We start from the raw sequence: 20,520 nt of genomic DNA on the forward strand, positions 1-20,520 counted from the left end.
TCTCTCTCTCTCTCTCTCTCTCTCTCTCTCTGTCGCTCCCTCTCTCTCTTTTAGCTCTCTCTTTTTGCTCTCCCCTGGGCCCTCTCTTCACTCCGTCCAACGCCTATTCTGATGCCAAGAGAACACACATAAGCAAGCAGCAACATGCACCCTCACATCAACACACACACACACATAAACACGCACATAAAGACAGACACAGAACAATCACACACAATCAGAAAGTCTCTAAAGAGCTTTTCTTATCTTATCAGTATTGTCATCGCTCTATCATCCGCAGCCAATCCTCTTGTCTGATTAAACACTGACTCCAAAAAAAAGGAAGTAGAATTTATACACAGGATGAGATTGGGAATGAGTTTATGCTTAAATAAATTAGATTAAAAAGATGTTCCTGTCCTATAGAAAATACAATATGTTTTTGAATTTATGTATTTGTATGTCCCCATCTTGTTTGACAAAACTAACTAATGTCTTGTGAGTTGAAACAGGCCTTAACCACACAGTAAATACATATTCCTACTGTTTTATTCATTTTATAAACACGTTTTTTCACTTTGTTTTTTTTTCTCCACTTTATTTTACTTTATTTATGGATTGCTTTTGGTTTTATGTGAAAAAATACATACAGGAGTTTCTGTAAAACCTTCTGAGGCCGCCATGTGCAGTCAGCTTACTGACATTACTAAATAATGTATGATTAAAAAAAAGTATTGTGGAAATTGCTATACTCAATTATAATGGCTAATACTATGTATATGCTCCTTACCAACTTCACTCCTAAGGGATATACATGAAACATAGATAAAAAACATTATAAGTAACGCCATAAATTCCCATAGTTCTTTTTTCCATGAATCTCTCTGTTGTCATACGAACACTGTTGTGCCTCATTTCATCATTATGGAATTAGATTGTGGCATGATGCTGTCATGACAATTAAGTGTGTTGTATGTATGATATGATGCAAACATGCTAAGGATCAGGACAGGCCTCGAGCATCAAACGTTTTGTCTGTGCTGATACCACACCCCGCGTTTTTAATCCTCTGAAATTCTCTTTGAGACATTACAATACATCACGTGGGCTTACAGCAGCTCTTGTAAGGCTGTTAACATTACTGTCTTAGTGGTATGGGGCGTCATAGAGAGTGTTACCAACTCATCAGCTCATCCTGCTCGTTTTCTCCCGCACGTCTCTGCGGCTGCCGGCTCTTTTGTTCTGTCTCCTCTGTCTGCTCAGGCCTCCGCTGCTGCTGTGCTGCTGATGGAAGGGATTGTCTGGTTTTATTAATATGACAGGTGAGCCTACCCAGCTGCTACCTGTGTGTGTGAGTGTGTGTGTCTGTTGGTGTGTGTGTGTGTGTGTGTGAGTGTGTGTGTGTGTGAGTGTGTGTGTGTGAGTGTGTGTGTGTGTGCTTGTGCGTGTGCGTGCCAAAAAGCAGCAGCTGTCTCATACACGCAATGCACACAGGGTCTCACATGAACCCTCTCACACAAGCACTATTGTGGCGCACGGACTTGTATTTTATCGTCTCATTTGTTTTACAGGATTCTATGATGCAACGGGCGTCCACTCACATGGTGGAAAGCAACAGCTGGCCAGATGTTCCCCACACACCGGAGCCACATTTGTGCGTTATTACCCTCATATCTTACCGCTGTGTTTACTTCCTGGACTGCAAATCACCGATGCAATTTTCACTGGCCCCTCCGAGACGGCCATAACGTCCCTGCTCTGGTATATACACTTTATGATTTGACTCATACGTTGGGGGGGTTCAATACATTCATATTGACTCAGGTAATTGAACACGAGGGACTGACGGCTGCAATCATAAAGGAGGCAGGGAGACAGGTGAGTGAAGAGACGTGTGTTGGAACAGAAGCTTCTGGCAGTTTGGTTGATTTGTGAGGTTTTGAGTTTTTTTGCCTTTCTTGAGTGGGGCGTCAGGCTGTATGTCTGTCATTGGGCTGCACTTCAGGCGTGACGCTGGCAGCACAGAGGTCTTCCACCTGAGCAGAGTGGGAGTGCTCCATTACCTGAGTGGACCACCACCTTCATCCCACAGGACTGGTTCTTTGTCTTTATGCCCTCTTGTTTGTCGAGAACACGCCGGCATATTTTCATATATCCACATTTAAATTCCAGTTACTCAACCAACACCTGCTCTTTGCGTTGTGGTTTCAGGAGAGTACTGCCTTGAGCTGACGAATGTACCTTTTTAAAAGTCATTAAACTTGGAGGTTTTTTTCAAGCTTTTGGTACATCAATCCCAAAAACCTACATCAGTTCACAGAAACCATGAACTTGCATCTCAAAGTAGAAGACAGGTATATTTAATTTGCTTATTCGACTATAGCTGGCTGATGGACACAGACCATTAGCAAATCATTTCAGAACTGGGTTGAATAACTGCCAGATCAGATGTTGTTTGACGTGCGGTTTGCTGAGCCTGATTTATCACCAAGTAATGATCTGGTTTTCCGGATGTTAAATGGATTTCTGGCAGCCCATGTCATTTATGATTTGCACTGTTTCAGTGTGAGTAGTTCAACTGTCAGATTTCACAATTTGCCTCAAAGGGCTAAACAAAGTGCAGCATCCTCTGCTCGTTACCCTCAAGTGAAAAACCTTTTTATCTGGGGGAAAAAACACAGACTCTTCATGTGAGTGTCGTAAGTGAGGGACCTTATCTTCTCTTACCTTTTATTTCTTAACGGAATTGCACAGATTAATGCCTGTCTTTCATTTTTTTTTTTTTAATCAATATTGAGGATACAGCCATCTTGTGTCAATAGCCTTTTATTGTTACTATCTCCGGACAAATCTGATGTTGAGTGTGTGGTCCAGTCTGATGCTGGTTGATTCACCCGTCGCGGTGTCAGCGGGGAAATCGACAGCTGAAAAAGGTGACTTCAGTTTAAACGACAAATATGATCAATGCAATCGTGCAGTTTCTGCCCAGACAAGAGAAAGATGCTCACTCCTCACATTTAGTCCAGTATAAAGTCAATACGTGAGTTTACCATTTTGCATTGCTGCCTTAATGTTTATTTAGAATACTCATATATTATATATTGGCCCATATATATATATACGAATTTGTATATGTTGTTATCAAACCCTTATGATAAAGAAATGTAACAGAAGTTTGATATTTAACAGTTTTTGAAAAATCAAAATAAAACTCAAAAGCACGTCAAATCAGCACATATGGACAAACATAAATGCTGATAATGATATGTCTGTGAAAGGCTCATAATGGCCAATGTATTGTCTCTAAATAGGACACTTTGAAATAGATAGTTCTTCACACTGAGAATTCAGTAATGTATGTATATATCTATTTTAAACCTAAATGTAAAGGCCGAGTATCAACTTCAGCTTTTCACAAACAATTTGACATCTTGCTGGTCTGACAAGGGCAGCACATAAAAAGGCTCAGATGGGACTCTGTAGAAGCTGCGGCAAACAGAACAGCCTGGATTGAAAAGCAGTTAGAGTGAGACGGAATCTTTTTCTGTTTAGTCATGAGGGAAAATATGCTCAGTATCATATGAACTTACCAACATTGATGTGGCACGTTGTGACACGACATACTTACCAACCAAAATGATCCTGTGTTGGAAGGTTTTCATAATATCCTTTTACGTGTAACCCCACAGTGAGTGTTTCCTACACTGAATCATGCTGCCATTAAATCTCTCATAACAGAAGACAGGCAACTTTGAAATACCTCTAAGTTGATTCTGTGATCCCGAATCACTCGATGAGACAGATTTCATCTTTAGACTTTATTCACGGACATGCGACTGTGTAAACACTCCAATTAATTAAACCGGTACTGATACAGTTCTAGTATGAGCCGAGAGAATGTTGCATGTGACAAATGTTTGATCTGAGGCCATCTCCGCCCGACCTCTAAAGGCAGCAGGTAGAATCAGCACAAAGGGCTCCTCCCACTCAAGGAGGCCGTTCCTCATGAACTGCATTTTCCATAGAGCGGAATATTTCGCCTTTGTAGGTGTGGGCCTGTCAAAAGACAAGGGGTTAATGCAGTGCATCGCCGCTTAAAGCACACTTTGCTCTTTTCAATTTTTTGCCATTGTGCCGGGCGAGATCAAAAGGGCCCTTTCAACATGTCGCTGTGCTCAATGAGCTTTCATGTCTTACCTCATTACTGGAAAACTTTTTCTTTGATTGAGCTGAGGTCTGAGCGGAGTTTGGCCGGACAATGGGCGCTGGACGACTTTCCCCCCGCGGCACAATGAGGAGGCAACAAAGATGTTGTCTCAAATCCCTCTCGAGAGTCTGGGCCCCCACGCTTCACTGTGGCCGACGGGCATGTGAATTACAGTAAGACCCCTAAAAGTGAGGATTTGTAACTCCTCTGATCAGACTCAGCTCACGACCGGCGGAGGGTAAATCCCTGCAGGGAACCGGCGGCAGAGCAGGGGCTGAGAAGAGCTCCTCCGAGTATGTCTCTGCCCATTTTAAACCCTCTCTGATAGACTCGGGGGGGGGGGGGGGGGGGGGCAGCTTAAATTCAACTTTAAAATATGCTAATTTTAGAAAAACTGAGGACCTGTACATTTAAAAGGCTGTTAAATTGTAATTTATTTTGTGAGAACACCATACTTTTTAAATAACACATAACACTTTCCATTACAATGACAGTTCCTTTATTTATACATTTTCTAAAAAAGTTCCAACGTTTTCTTTATACTTCTAACAAAGTCCTAACATTTCTTTGCAGGGCGCTAATATTTCTTCCAGACATTTTTCGGGAATAGAGCAAACAGAGCCCTGAGTGAATCCTTGAGCACACACACCCTCCTCTGACTCGGAGAATTAGCCTGCGAGCGTCAGAGAAGCCAGACACAAGCTGTGTTTTACTGATCAGACACATGGTCTCTGTGGAAGCTACTTCTGACCTTCCTCCTTCTCCATGTTTCCACCTCTTCCTCTTACACACACAGCGTTTTTCTATCCATTTCAATATATATATATATATATATAAAAAAAAAAGACAGAGTGTATTTTTACTCTCTTTCTGTCTTTGTCCTCTGTCTCTCACTTTTACAACTTCATTTCCTCTCCCGTTGATTTAAATAGTTTGTTTAGAATTTTTTTTATCATCGTGCTAGAGATAACTGCTTTACAGGCTCGGGTAATTGCAGACTGTGAAACCAAAGGGCCGCACAGGAGACAATATAAATATTTGAGCGATGGAGTAAAAACAAGCTCTTCTCATGACCTGGGGTAAAGAGAAAATTGAAAATGAAATAAACTGCGCCCGTTGTGAATTTTCCACCCTGATAATTTTCCCTCTCTTCACAGGAGCCGGCCAACGAGAGGCGAGCGTTTTGTTCTTGTTATCGCACGCTGTTCATTTGTCTCCCAGCCGGAAAAGCCGTGTTAAGATAACGCCGTCCTATCATCTGATTGTCTTATCCAAGTTGAGCGACACGGCACCCCCGCAGTCACTGTGAACAATCAGTCAGCCCCGGATGAAAAGGTTAAGTGCCCCACGTACCCCCTGCTAAAGTTTGTGGTCAAAATACATCGAGGGCAGAAATAAGCAGTGTTTAGTACACACACAATTTATCCGACATTCATTTGTCAGGTGTCACCGCGCCGAGCTCACGTAGGCCTAGGGCTCGAGTTCAGTTTTAATTTTTCTTATGGACTCCTCACCGCGTTTCAAGTGCAAGAGTGTGCAATCCTTACACAGCGCGTGACACCGGGGTCAGTGGAATTGCCCCACTTGAGCTAAAAGACATTTAGTTTGGTTTGAAAGTGAAAACCTCGAAACACCATTAATTTGTTTGCTCTCCCACTAGTCATGACCACAGCAAATGCCATCACCTCAAAGAAGTGGCCGGCCGTCCTCACTTTTATTTGTTTGTTTCTGTGGAGGGTGTGAGAAGTTGTGGAGCGCGGCTGGAGGCGGACGTTGGACTTGTGGGGGTGGTGGGGGGGTGGTGGCGGGGGAGAACGCTATAGGAGCTAGCAAACAAGTTAGCTAGTGAGAGAGAGAAGGGGGGGGGGTGGGGGGTGATGGCGTCGGGAGGGGTGGGGATTCATTTAGCCAGGCATAGCTGCTCTTGTTTGTGGTTGTCCCTGACAGCGTCGGCAACGCTGCTCCAAAGCACCTGTGTTTGCTCACTAGCTTTCCCCCAATCTGCTCGAAAAATGCTGCGAGCATGTCACATGGCGGCCAGATAGCCCGGGCACCATGGGAATACAAAAGCCGGGGCTTTTAGAACAGTTAATCATTAATGGAGGTCTCTCTTTTGTTCCCATTCAGCTCCGTGCTGACAGAGGCTTTGATATTACATACGGCAGACAGGTCAGACGCAGATATGGCCAAGTACATCGACTGGAAAGTTCTCTCAGGTCGCCGGCTGCAGGGTGATGGAGGTAGACGGGAAGCAGCAGTGGGAAAGTGTCCTTAAAGGGAAAGCCACGTGCGCCTGTGGAGGACAGGGAGAACACACTGGTCAATTTGACACAATATCCAAAGTTTTTCTCAATAAAATAATTGTATCGCTGCTGTAAAGTGATTATAAAGTATCAATAAATGCTTGATTCTTAATAAATACGCTGCACCGCACAAGAAATCCTTTGATACCAACCCCAAAAGATGGACGACAAATTTGTGATTGCACCACGGTCACTGATTGGCGGGATGGCAATAAGCGGAACAAGTCTTCCGTGGAAAGAGAGGCCAATTTTCCAGCCCCACAATTAATTAACATGCCCTAATCGCAGTTTGCTCTCCATCTTCAACTGTCAATGAAAAGTCCAGGACTCATTTCACGCCTGTCAAAGTGGGCTTGGGAAGAGGAGGGGAAAAAGGCAATGCATGAACTTGCTTTCACAAAGCAGGGCTTCATTTATCTAAAAGGGGGGAGATTAGGTTTACACAGCCACATTCTTATTAAGCACTAAAAGGGTGAGAGACAAAACTCTTATCTCCCTTTTACCTCAGCATGCCAATGGTTCTTTATTGAAAGTTAGTCTCGACCCCACCCTAACCTTCCCCCTGAGCTAATAATATTGTATGGGACTTGGAGAGGATAGTGGGACCACAAACATTTACGGCTGAAAATGCAGCACAAGAGCGGGCAAAGTGGCCACTCAACGCAGGATGCTCGGCGCACTGGGAGTCAATCATTAACGAGGCACTTTCAGCGATATCTGCTCTCCCTCTCGCGCACAGAGTAGAAGTCAAAAGATAAATGAAGGTTGTGTTTTCAGGGGAATGAGAACGGCTCCAACTTAGGCGCTTTGGCAAACATGCCAGCCCTCACGTAGGCTTCTTTTCAGACGTTTGCTGCCGGTTCTCATGTGAGAGTTTCCCCTCACACAGCGTGTTCTCAGGCTGGCCAACAATGGCGAAGTGACTCAGGTTTGCGTCAATGTCAGGATGACACCAGCTGAATTCTGCGGAAACCTCGTCACATCTCAACCTATCCGCCATCAAAAAGCCTAGATTCTTATATTTGTTTTACGCTTCCTTGTTCTAAGTGGTTTATGCATAATTAAATGATTTTCTCTATGAGGAAACCATTTAATAAAAAATAACTTTTTACTCCAACTTAAACCGCTGTTTTAAACATCACGGCGACCTAAACTATTTTCTTTTCTTTTCTTTTCAATCTCACATTTTATATCCTCTGCGTCATGTGCGAGCGTCATGCAGCCACAAATCTTTCTTTTCCTTACATGCGGCTCAACTTCACTGTAGCGTGTTTATTTGCTAACCCTGGCCACCGGTGATAAGGGCCATCGGTGTCCCCAAACTGTAGCTCGCAATCTCTCCTAGTGACAGCAGGCCCATGTTTCCACCAACACATGTGCACTGTGCTGCCCACAATACGAGGAAAATAAAGAACAAAACATAGGTGGCAATAAATCCCCGTCTAGGCCATGAGGAAATAAATTAGGTCGCACAGAGTCAAAGGATGGGTTTAACAAGTGTATGCTTCAAACAAAAGTTCCTGTTTCAGGAGGGAAGGTGGATGGGTGATGGATGGCTTGGCAAACATAGCTGACATACCTGGCCAATGCCATGGGCCGGTCACAACCCAGGACTGAGAGGGACATTGTGTGAGTGTTTCGGTGTGTGTGTGTGTTTGTGTGTGTGTGTGTGTCATCCCTCCGCAGTCATCCCTCTTCCCTCTGAGGCGTCAGCTCCCTCCTCTCCTCCACTCGGGCCGTGGGGATCACTTCAGTCAGCAGAGCCCTGTTTGACAGAGACAAAACCTCCATATAAATCCCGTCCTCCTATTTATTTGATGTGCAGTTCTACTAGGACGCCTTCGATCCGTCCTCAGGGAGCCCGCATCTCAAAACACTCAAACAGTCTGGGTGCGGCGATAAGCACGAGGCGGGAATTATACTCCCAAATTCCCAAATCCTTACAGAGCATTTGGTCCACTGCGTTTTAAGACACTTGCACAGCACAAAACAAAGCCAGACCATATAAACAGGTTACTTACTGCCATTTTTGTTATATATCTTTTAATGTGTTTTATTTAATATGTATCGTATGTTGAAAAATATATAAAAGTGGAAAAATGTAAAGATATGAATAGAGAAATGCTCTCTTTTTTTCCATGAGTTGAGTTTGTAGTGTCTGAGACGGGTCATTGCAGAGAGGTGGATGAGTGGGAGACCTTTACGGGGAACACCCAGGAATGTTTAGTTAACTCGCCTGTCGCATTCAAGCATGTGTGTCAAAGGTGTTTACAGGGTGTTGACATTCACACTCTAGCAGAGAGGTAATGTGAACGGTGCAGCCGTGTGCCTGTCTGAGCTGCAGGGGCCTGAAAACGTGCAACACAATTCATATGAAATAACAATGTTCCAGTATGAACAAAATTTAAAACCCCTATTTGTTTGTTTGTAATGTAATACTTATGCAACAATATGAAACTGTTATTGCAGGAAACATATCTTTGGCTAAAAAGCACAAAATAAATATTTCCTTTTAAAATCCATGTAATTATAAATCATGAAATACAGAATATAAAGAGCATATTTATTTGTTTAAATAATAATTGAGTTATCTTATTTTGTTGTGTTTTTTTTATTTGCTTAGGTTTTTTTTGATAAACAATTCACTTGTTACCTCCATTGTATAATAATAGTGATAATAATATGTTTGTAAATATTTAAATGTAATTTTATAAAATCATACATTTAAAAATATTGACCTTTTTTACAAGCATTTATTTATTGTCTTTATGACTTTCCCATATGTTTATATTAAACCTGTTGTTTTTGTGGTCATAAAACAAACAAAATAAAAGGACTCTGATTGTAAATAAAATGACAGTAATATGTGGATTCTCTGATTAGCTTGATAATATGTGGTTTAATTTCCCTTTATGTGACGGCTTAGCAATAAAAACACAATTATCCAGCCATATATCCGCTCCTTGTAACAAAGAGCAAACACAAGATATGTAAATATAAACCTTTAATGGTTTAACCCGACAAAGCAGCTGAAGTCGGCACGCGATCTTTCAACAAATTGTGGTTGTAAAGGGTGATTTTCAAAATGATATTGTTTGTTTTCTAACGCACATAAAGATTACAGTAATTTATTTTTATAAAGAACAGTGAGAAATATAATTAGATGTGCTATATTTAAATACTGAGAAAAATACCAATCACACAATTTTATAATTAAGAATTATTAAGAATAATGTAATAAATAAATTAAAAAAAAGTATTGCTTGCAACACATTTTGCTGATTTATGTCAACCTAACAAAATACATATATACCCCTATTAATATTTGTGTTGCCAGGAATCTTATCCCAGTCACCCTGAGGTTATCCTGTCTTCTGCAATGGGTTGCTAAAGAGGCTACCAGTGCCTGCAAGTACAAGTCTGTCTGCCTGTCTCGCTGTCTGCCTGTCCGTCCATGTGACCACCCACTGAGAGCCCTGCAGCCTCGTGAACCGAGCAGCTCCAACTTCCTCCCGTCTGCTTCACATACTGACCTGCAGGTGACAGAGGACCTAACCTGTCCCAGTGCCTGTATACATCCAGTCACTTTGAGTCCCATCACGTGACGATTTAGCAACTGAGCCACACGCAGCAGAGAGAGCACACTGCAGGTACCACTCAGACCACCAGTGTCTGCAGGTAATTGGAGTGTTGTAAGTTTCCTATGACTCACACACACATCTCCCTCCCTCCACCCATGAATGCCGGGAGGATTGCTGGTCGTGGAGTGAACTTAGAGTTAGAGTCCTCTCGACTCATAAATTACACGGCCGCGGACAACCTTAAGCGGTGTTGAAATGCCTGGAACAGAGCTTTATTTGAGCGTTAGTGGAGCGTGACGCTGAGAGCACCACCCCACAAGCAGCCCCGGCGCTCTCAGGCACAAATAGGACAGCTATTTATCTCCTCGTATATACCTGAAGGCTGACAGTGGAGAAAAACGCTGATCGTGCTCGAAAAAGGTGGATGTGAGAACAAGCACGCACTGTTTCTTTAATGACGTTTCTCTTTGAGGCATTGCTTCCGCTACAGGTTCATATAGCCTACCTTTTTGTGTGTGTGATTAGGGCCCTTCAATTTTTTAAATTTCTGCCCCAAACAAAAGGGCTGTCCTTCCTGGGGCCTGTCTTGGCACAGCTACTGGCACTTTGAAATCTGATCTGACAGATTAAGAGCTTAGCTGATACAATAAACCACCGTGGAATCATCGCGGGTCGTGTTTTCACTGTGGTGCAAAAAGAACAGTTTTTCCTGCAGTTTCTTTGAGAGCAAAAGCCGCTTGTAACAGATCCGCCGCTCTCTTCAAATACATTACGACTCTAAGGAAAATAAAGGCGACACATTTAGATATGTGTTAGTGGTTATACAAATGTGACAGAGCAAAAACACACAATGATTCTTTTTCTTCAAGACATCATATTGTGTAGAAATCATCCTCGGTCTGACCACCCAGGGGGTCCCTGACACCACAACCTTTACAGAGGGGGATGGGCGAGTGTGTGTGTTTGTGTTTAGGCAAGTGTCTGCTCCCATGCATGAATATGCTCCTTCATCTTATGTGTATTGATCCTCCCGTGACATCCCACCATCCATGTTTGTTTATTTGTTTGTTTGTTTGTTTATTTATTTCTTGCAGACACATTTACTATTGTTATTTTTATTCCCGGCAGACTTCAGCAGGGGAGCACGCTACTTCCATTTCCTGCCCCGCAGACAACATCACATCTATTGAGTGCGAATACGCATTCAGCGGAGATGTGGTCAATGTAAATGCAAACACAAACCAACAAACCAAAACAAAAGAGCACAATATGGATCCTTCTCTCGGGCCGGAGCCACTACACTCGCTCTGTTTGCCCTCTCCTCTGGCTGGAGTTGCCATTAGGTCATATAATGGCCGCATCTCATTTCTCTCTCAAGAGCCCTCAGACGCTTTCTGACTTTGGCTGGAAAAGTACATCTTTGTCGGGATCTCCTCGCCATTTATTTTTATTATAAACAGACTTTTAAATTTCAATTTCTCACTTTCCAAGTCCAGCTCACTCTCATTTTCATTCTGTAGGATGGAAAATTGCTTTAAAATGGAAACTCTGTGTCCGCCCGGGCACAAGAAGAATAAAAAAAAAACCTGCTTGGGTATCGTTATCGCACTGCGTGCTTGACTTGTGCTGCCTCCTCTAAGGAGAGAAGAGGGGTCAGCCGTTATCCCCCCACCCCGGCTGCCACCTTGCCTTTTATGGCAAAGTGGCGGCAATTCAACCCCTTAAACGAGTACACACGCTAAGGTGAACCGAGATACACGCGCGATAACCCGTGCAATTAGACAACACCGTCATGACAGGCCCAATGTGCACAGATAAATGACCATACAGTATGGCCTACAATGGGAATTAAAAGTATAGGGCAGCTGGGCTCTTATCTGGCCGGGGAAGAAGAAACCCGGCAACAAAGGGAGGCCTAAGACTAAGAGGCTTGATGCATGGGAAAGCCATGGGCCGGCCATTGTGGCTGCCCTTCTGCTGAGCAAATAGTCCAAACTGTTCATTCCCCATCTCCCATTCTCTCGCCGGTACATTGTTTGTGTCCTTGCATTTCATTCTGACTGGGGAAGATTGCTCTCAGGGCCAGTGAGCAAACAGTCCAGAAAAGAGCCAGCTATCTCCTGCCGTTCCCAGGAGAACTAGCATTTTTATTTCAGCTCCAAGCTGTCAAAGGATTGGAGAGTTTATGTCAGGATCCTGAATTAATTGCTTTAAGCCTCGGGGCCGACGCCGGCGTTTTTATCACCAAATGTTCGGTAAAATGTTTCCTAGCAAATTATGCACCCCCTCCCCGTCGCCACCCTCCACCCCCCGCCCCACGCACCATTGCCTTGTCTCAAGTCGCCAAACATTTGGTATTGGATACATGCAGGATGAGTTTCTGCAACACGAATGATGTGTTTAGTTGTTGTGACAGCACAATGGTGTGAATAGTGATGGGCTATAGCGCGGCTGTCAAGGATTTGGTGAAATGAAGGCAAACAGCAAACTTTTGTGTGTTTGTGTGTTTACGTTTTTTTTTGTTTTTTTTTCCCCCGTCCCTCTCCATGACGGTAGGTACACGAGCCAAGCTTGGCAGTGGAACGAGTAAGCTTACAGATGCCTCAATAAACCATAGCTGTTCGGAACATTTGGTGGACCGAGCTTTAAATGCTCCAAACTGTCCCCTGAACTGCCAAAGTGACTTTAGAACCGTCTGTCATCCACATTACGCTTCCACGCCACCGCTTTATTTGATAACTATACACAATATATTTTACATTTTGGATTTACAAATATATGCACTGTATGTCCATTGAGTCATATATTCAACCTAGCTCCATTTAAGAGGCAACTTTGGGATCTTGAACGACCAGTTTTAGCACAAACTTTGCACTAAATTTCCAAAAAGCGCTGAAGAAAGTCCCACATTTGATACTGTTGAAAACTTTTGGCTGCTCAGACACTTTCCGATCCAGTATCAATCCCAAATATCCTGAATGTTTCTCTTTTTTTTTTTTTAAGTAAGAAAATTGCTTTAGTCTTTTTTAAATATCGCCCTGCTGGCATGTCTCTTAGATAAACAGACCAAAAACAACACGGGAGCAGGCGGCCCAACAGTTCCAGTCCTCAGAGCCACACGTCAATAACCTGGAGCCGCCATCTGGACTTTGCTTCTCTCTGCATCCAACATTATAGTGGACCATTGTATTTGCATCTAAAAAGAATTAGTAATATTTCACCGTGAGGCGGGCAACTGTGCAATTTGTATGAATAAGCCCCTAGACAAATTACCTGTCATTCTCCCCTGGCTGAATCCAATAATAAAATATGGTGGTGCTCTGATCCTGAAACTGATAGGGAGCTGCTCTCAAGAAAACCCACTCGTCATCGCATGAAAAGTTTGCATATGAATGGAAGTCACTGGGAAATTTGCATCAAAGCATTAACACAACTGTCTCTGACGCTGTGACCTCAACCAGTGGTCGGTTGTAACAAGTCCGGACCCACAGTTGATCTAACTGTAACCCCGGGTCCTTCGCGACACGTGCACCTTTCACACCACGTTATCCTTCCGCTGGGCCACTTCAAGATAAGGGTAGCCCAGCTCTGACCAATAAAGATGCCAGTTGACTCCTTAATCTGGAAGGATATTAAGTGACGAACGCCGTGATGTTCCTGTCAGCGTCAAGCAGGCGAGGGTTAAATAGTGTGTATCAAGGGACTACTCTGCAGTGGGGGGGGGGGGGGGGGGGGGGGGACATTGGAGGCCTCATCCTTCACCGTAATCTGCTCGACAGCCCTGTAGACACTCCCAGCTTTCCTCGAATCCTTCAACTGAGCGTCAGCCTCCCCATTCTAAATAACACAGCCATTTATATGGGATTAAATTGGGGATTAATTTGATTCAAGTCCGGGTATGGGAATTCATTAGCGGGCTGAAAGTGGCACTATACATGGGGAGAATTTAATTTGAATCCCCCGAGGGAAGAGCGGTGGGGCGCCGAAATGGAGGTCTAACAGACAAGGGGGGATATTGTTCCACTCACTCTTTAGATTTGGACACTGAGGTGGCACTTCATTGCTGTTGATGGGCTGTTATCAAATTGAGAGCGGCAATGCTATTAGGTGCCGGGGGTCCTGAAATAGAACGACTGCTGCCGAACACAGAGAGAGAGAGAGAGAGAGGTGGGCTTATGCGAAGGCTTACCCTCACATCTGGCCTCGTCTATCTGCACGGATCAAGGCGGGTTCCTGCCGCTCGCGTGGAAGCAAATACACGTCTTTTCACACAGATTTGGCTCGTACTCATACGGTATTAAAATGAGCACATTATTTGAATGTCAGTGATTCTCATGAATGTTGAAATGGCATATCCATCGCCGCCGTTTCCCCGACAAGCTGCGCGGTGTAAAGTAAAGGCATTAAATTCAACTCGGCCGCAGATTACAGAATTCACCCCGGCAGAACACCGTCCTGGCATTCACTAAATTGGACAAGTCCCATTGTAAGATAGCCTATCACAGTGCACATTTCTGTACAGCGGAACATATGCAGGACAAAATATTCCGTAGTTTGTTATTCCGAGGACAGCGCCGGGGGCACCGGGCTTGTTTGCCTTTGCTGGGAGAGGAGATTGGATTGGGGGTTTAAATGAATCGCTGGCGCACCACGTTTATAGGTTTCATTAACTTTTAATGAGTTGGGTGTCCTTCGCCGTGATTGGCTGGCAGAGCTTTGCCTTCACTTCCTGGAACTGCGGCCGAGGGGTAATGGAGGAGATATTGCAGCATGTTGGCTTCCGCGTTATGTGCCATGTGCTGCTGAATGGGCCACAGCGGGTAGAAATGGGTGAGAAAAAAGAGGGAAATATCATGTGGTGCTGGTCCAAAGAGCAGAAGCCCCACAAAGATATCCATCAGCACTGGCAACTGCTGAATCTAAAAAACCTGAGGGTGTCGGGCCTCGAGGGGAATAAAGAAACCTTGGAAGATCAATCACAGCCAAGCAGGCGTCCCTTTAGCACAGCTGACTGACATATCGCTTTATGGTAGCTTTCCCAACAAGGTTTGATCTCAAGACGGCCATGAGACCCTCTGGGAAATGCCTGAGGAATTACCAGAGAGGGGCTCAGCACATGAGCGCCTATGCGTGCATGCACACAAATGTTTCCAGGCAATAACCTCATATTTCGAGCATCTTTAATCTCCATCCAATATAGTTTCTTTCTACCTGGTTGATCACACGTATATTGTCGCTGGCGTGGAGTTTTCTTTTTTTTCCTTTCTTCTTCACGCTTTGAGAAGCTAATCTCCTCCTCCTCTTGAGTCTCACTTCAGCTGTCGCGACAAAACGAAAGCTTTGAATGTCATCTCCATTTTATCGCCGACGCTCTGACATGAGGAAAGTTCTTCATCAGACAATCACATCATCTCCATTATACCCTTGATTTTTGCACCCTCCCCCTTGAATGAATCCCCACGCAAGTTAGTCCGGTAGGTTGAGGGGCCTCTTCCCCTACATTTGAATGATGACCGACCAAGGTTGCAATACGATACGAGGATAAACACTGCACCATCCATCCACTTCCAGCCATATAAAAGCTGCAGGGTAGTGAGGGGCACCCCGTGCTGGCCTGAATAGATCGCCTTTAGGTCAGTGCACGTCCCACCAGCTGCTGCCTCACAGTGCTCAATGGGCATTGTTGATGGACCTCTCTTTCTCTCTCTCTCTCTCTCTCTCTCTCTCTCTCTCTCTCTCTCTCTCTCTCTCTCTCTCTCTCTCTCTCTCTCTCAGTCTCTCCCTCTCTCAGGACATGAAGGAGTCCTGCACTGGAATGTCACATAGTCGTGTCAGAAGAGTGCAGACACATCACAGCCATCGGCCGCATTCTCACCCTGTCCATCCTTCCATCCTTCTCTCATTTTCTGTCTCTCATGAGCCCTCTCTCTCTCTCTCAAACACAAAAAAAACACACACACAGACACACACACATTTTCCATCAAACATGTTCTAACTTGGCCCTCATATAGATTTTCAAAACAACAGCCACGTCATTCAGTCAAGTAATGAGAGGAAGTTTATTTTGATGCTGAAAAGATTTGCCTCCTGTAAATTGTCTCTGAAATCCAAATGGCCCAAACAGAAAAGGGGAAAGTGACAAATTTTGGTGTGAACACAAAGGAGAGGGAGAAAAAAGGAGCAGAGTATATGTATATCTTTGGTACACATCGGTAAATCCCTGATTATACTTTGAAAGGATGTTTCAGGATCAGAGCAGAAGAACAGACCTCTCCACAAGTTGGTTTATACTCTCTCCTGTATATTCTTCGAAATACCGTTCCTTCATAACAAACAATAACCATATATTTAAGGTATTAACTGTATTTTTTGGTCATATAAAATCATACAGGCATAATTTACACGTGTGGACCGCTTGCACAAGTCTTTATGAAAAGGCCGTTCCAATCTGAGTTCCTTGATCATTTTTAAGTCTGACAGGGTTGCAGTGTAATCACACGTTTATTTAGAACATTTTTAATTTGTTTTGATTTCCTTTTGTAAAACAAAAATACAGATTTTGGCTGCGGGCTATAACTACAGTGTGAATGCATTTGATGCCTTTTAAAGATAACTACTAGAGCTGAAATACAAGGTGACAGAACACTTATAATTGTATTCCTAAATTATGCAATGATTTCCCAAATTGTGCAAATTACATTTATTTTTATATTCGTGCAATAACTGGAAACACAGCAAAATGTGCAATACGAAGAATTAAGTAACTGAATCATATTTATCATTTAACTTTAATATAAATGTTAATCCATTACCACAGACACAAGACTATACAGATTTAATTACAAAGTAGCCATTCAGCTCAATTTAATCTTAATTGGAATTGAATAATAATTAAAATGTTTGGATCATGTTTAGACAAACTTCAAAATTTGTTTGGCTGTGCGTTCCTCCAAAATTCACAAGAGGCCAATTACCAGTATTGGAAAATGAAAGGGAATTATTCAAGCAGGCTGATAAACCAGAGATCTACCGAGGACAAAACAATTATTGATTTATTAACCAAGATAAACAGACATTTTTATTTTAAATATATTTTCAACTAAGTGGATTTCTTGAGTGAAAATAATAATATACCCTTTTCTGCTTTTTTCCCCTGCACACACTTCTTTTCGTGTATTGTAATATAAGCTAACGGCCAAGCGGGTTTATTCAGTGAGGAGAAAAGTGGAGACACGTACGGTGAGGATGGATGGAAGGATGGATGGACTGGACGGGCCGACGCAGCGTCACGCACCGGGACGAGGCCGCCTGCTGAGAAACCATGGGTGGCTTTTGAGTTTTGACTTTGTGCTCCCTTTAATATACTGAGGGTCGGCAGTTTGCCTTGCTAAGATATGGGATTAGGAGTATTTCTAGTGAAAGGGGAGTTAAGTCGGGCCAGTGTGGACGGTCCCTCCCCTGCAAAGGGCTGAGACAGAATTACAGCTTGTTGGACCGGTGTCCCGCTGTCGCCCTGGAGACACGGCTACTTGGGTGTTCCAGTGCGCGGGGCTGCAGCGCATGCACGGAGCCTGTAGGTGCTGCAGACACCCTGGTGTATGTATACAACACCATGTGACACCGTGTAGAACAACATTACACCTGATTTAATAATATACAGCCACACATTCTGACGAGGAGAGCCACTATACTGCCCCACCGTTATTACCAGGAGCACTGCCGGAGGAGACCACACTATTCTGCACGGATCTCTAATAAACTGCTCTTGATGGGAACCTCCACATATTTCTCTTATAATTTTCTATCATTTCTATTATTGTGAATGACCGTCATGCGTAAATCTGCAGCTAAATGTTGGCACTCACGTATTCAGCTGACGCCCATGGGTGGATGCGCAACGTGGCTTATGATGTACTGAGTCATTCGTTGCAAATTGAGGCCCAAACTCGCCGAGGCATTGCAATATATTGCTGTAGGGAAAATGTCTCACTTAGGAGGTCTGGTACAATTAGATGGGATTTAAAAGTCATGGGCAGAAGATGGGCCAAATCGCTTATTGGTATGTTATGTCACAATACTGATGTTTGATGAATGACTGTATTATTTTTGACTGTGTCTGCTGTATTAATTTGTATGCATGGATTGTTTTAACAGAACGACATTTCTCTAACTGCGGATTTTCTGGTCAACCACCTGCAGCCGAATCCACACGGGCTGCGGGCGACGCGTCAGAGAGCCCATGCGTCTTTGTGCGCTCTGACTCCCAGGCCTTAATCAAGAAACATGCAAATGCGTCCACAAAAAACGCAGCGAAATCAGGTTAAAAAAAGAAAGGGATCAACAGGCCGCACCGTCCTTTATTCTGTTGCTATAACAACAGATGTGCCCGTCTATAGCCTATATGTGATGGCGCGGCGCAGGACAAACCACTACATCCTCCCCCTGATGGAAAATCCCGGTGCACCGAGTTGGGAGACGTGTGAGGAGGGTGCGGAGATGTGGCCCCGGCGAACTCGTGTCCGCCGGTACAGATTGAGGTTGGCTACCTTTGAACCGGCAAAGCTGCGAAAGGCCATTCCCATCTCAGTGCGCTGCGGAGAGGGCTGAGGGGGGGTCACACCGCGTTCAGAGGATCGCAGGGAGAGCCGCATCTGGACACAGCGCTTTCATGCTGGACAATAGACTGAGCTCTCAAAATGTTGAAAAGTTAATATTATTCCATGTAAATTATTATTATTATTATTATTATTATTATTAATAATATTATTATAATGTTGTTGATGTGTTTACAAGTTAAAGATATTATATTTAATAAATTAGGATTCAAAGATAAGCAATGAGCATATATCAGAGCTACCTCTAAATAAATTGAAAATATACGTTATTGATTTTCTATTTCTAAACAAGAAACAGAAATAAAATGAATTGGCTGTTATCTTAATTTGGAATATCCCCATGTGATGATTTTTGTTTGATGCAACCAATATATATTTAATATATAAAATCCCCCTGACAAAAAAAATAAATTCTGAATCGATTAGTTTACTGGTTTCATATGGGAGCAGCTGCAGCAAAGCTGGTTTTCATTGCAGCGTGTGCAGCAACAATGATATCGACCAGCCGCACACTGCAAAAAATATCCATCTCAACACATCCCGGAGTCTCATATTTCACTGAACAGGTGAAAGGATCCGCGATCGGTTCCTCGCCTGCAATCAATGTGTATTTTCCAGATGTTACTCGCATGTCGTGGTGTTTGAAGTCATTAAAACCAGCCACTGAGCACATCTGGAATGATCTCACCCCCCAAAAGACAATGATTTAGGATCCTTTTAAAGTTGTTTTGAAAATTTTTTTTTGCAGTGCAGCCGGATCCCACTTCCATCACGCAGCAGCCTCGCAGCCACACACGACCCGCGGATCGGCTCTGCGCCACCCTGTCGTGAAACCCAATCCGTTTCTCGTGAATTCTGGATATCAGCCTCTTGCCCGTCGTCTTCTCCCCCTGCGCCCCCCCACCCCCCACCCCACCCACCCCCCTTCTCTCTCACATGCATGTCCCAGAACCGAAACCATCGCACCCTCCAAAATATCAATTCAGTTTCCTTTCAAAAGAAGACGGGGAAAAAAAAAGAAAAGAGATAGGAAATACAGAAAATAAAGAAAGCTTCATACCTGTGCAAAATAGCCGGGTGCTTGTTGCTGGCACGCCACACAGGAGCCCATTGAAGAAGCTCGCCTTCTGCCTTCTGCAAAGGGCTCCAGACATCACGGCATTTATTTGAGCTCAAACTCTGTCACTGTTGACTTTAGCACAAAGCAAAGATTTCACTGCCCCGCTAGTTAAAAAAAATGATTATTTTACAGAGATATCGATCAGTGCGCTATAAAAAATAATCAGCTTAGCATTATATGTCTAAAATGAATAGAACGAAATTTAATGTCTGTGTAAATTTACAGAGCCGCAGCGTCCTATTCAAAGTTTACACTTGTGCAATTTGGTTTGTGCGTGCGTGCTTGTGTGTGCATGCGTGCGTGTGCGTGTGTGTATGTGTGTGTGTGTGTGTGTACTCTTCCTATATGTGGGCATAGCCTCCACTCTATTGTTTACTGGCTTTGTTTATTCGCAGATCATGCTGTTTAAAGTGCGATCTGTAAAGAGGGTCTGGAGAATAAACGCACACTTTTTAGGCCCTACGTGTTCAGAAGGCGAAGGGGTGTCATCATGGTGAGCAGCAGAAATGTATCCCCCCCCCCCCACACACACACACCCACCCACCCACCCACCGACACATACACGAGACTCCCCTGCATGGCCTTGGATTTGAGCTCAGCAGGGATGAAGAGGCAGGAGGAGGAGAAGAAGAAGAAGAAGAAGAAGAGGAGGAGGAGGAGGAGAGGGGGGTCTTGCATTCTTCTGGAGGACAGCATCGCCTATCTTATCTAACAA

General features: G+C 43.8%; 2 long non-coding RNA genes across 2 annotated transcripts; both read right to left on the reverse strand.

Moving 5' to 3' along the window:
• Nucleotides 1–3,782: 3,782 nt before the first annotated feature.
• On the reverse strand, nt 3,783–4,530 carry LOC133962107 (uncharacterized). The gene is made up of 2 exons (XR_009922080.1): nt 4,177–4,530; nt 3,783–4,035 (listed from the first exon to the last, which is right to left on the reverse strand). It is a non-coding gene; the product is annotated as an uncharacterized LOC133962107 (long non-coding RNA).
• Nucleotides 4,531–4,668: 138 nt separating this feature from the next.
• Nucleotides 4,669–20,043, reverse strand: LOC133962106 (uncharacterized). The gene is made up of 3 exons (XR_009922079.1): nt 19,746–20,043; nt 8,069–8,254; nt 4,669–6,479 (listed from the first exon to the last, which is right to left on the reverse strand). It is a non-coding gene; the product is annotated as an uncharacterized LOC133962106 (long non-coding RNA).
• Nucleotides 20,044–20,520: the final 477 nt, after the last annotated feature.

The sequence above is a fragment of the Platichthys flesus genome, chromosome 10 (assembly GCF_949316205.1).
Source record: "Platichthys flesus chromosome 10, fPlaFle2.1, whole genome shotgun sequence".
Classification (NCBI taxonomy): Eukaryota; Metazoa; Chordata; class Actinopteri; order Pleuronectiformes; family Pleuronectidae; genus Platichthys; species Platichthys flesus.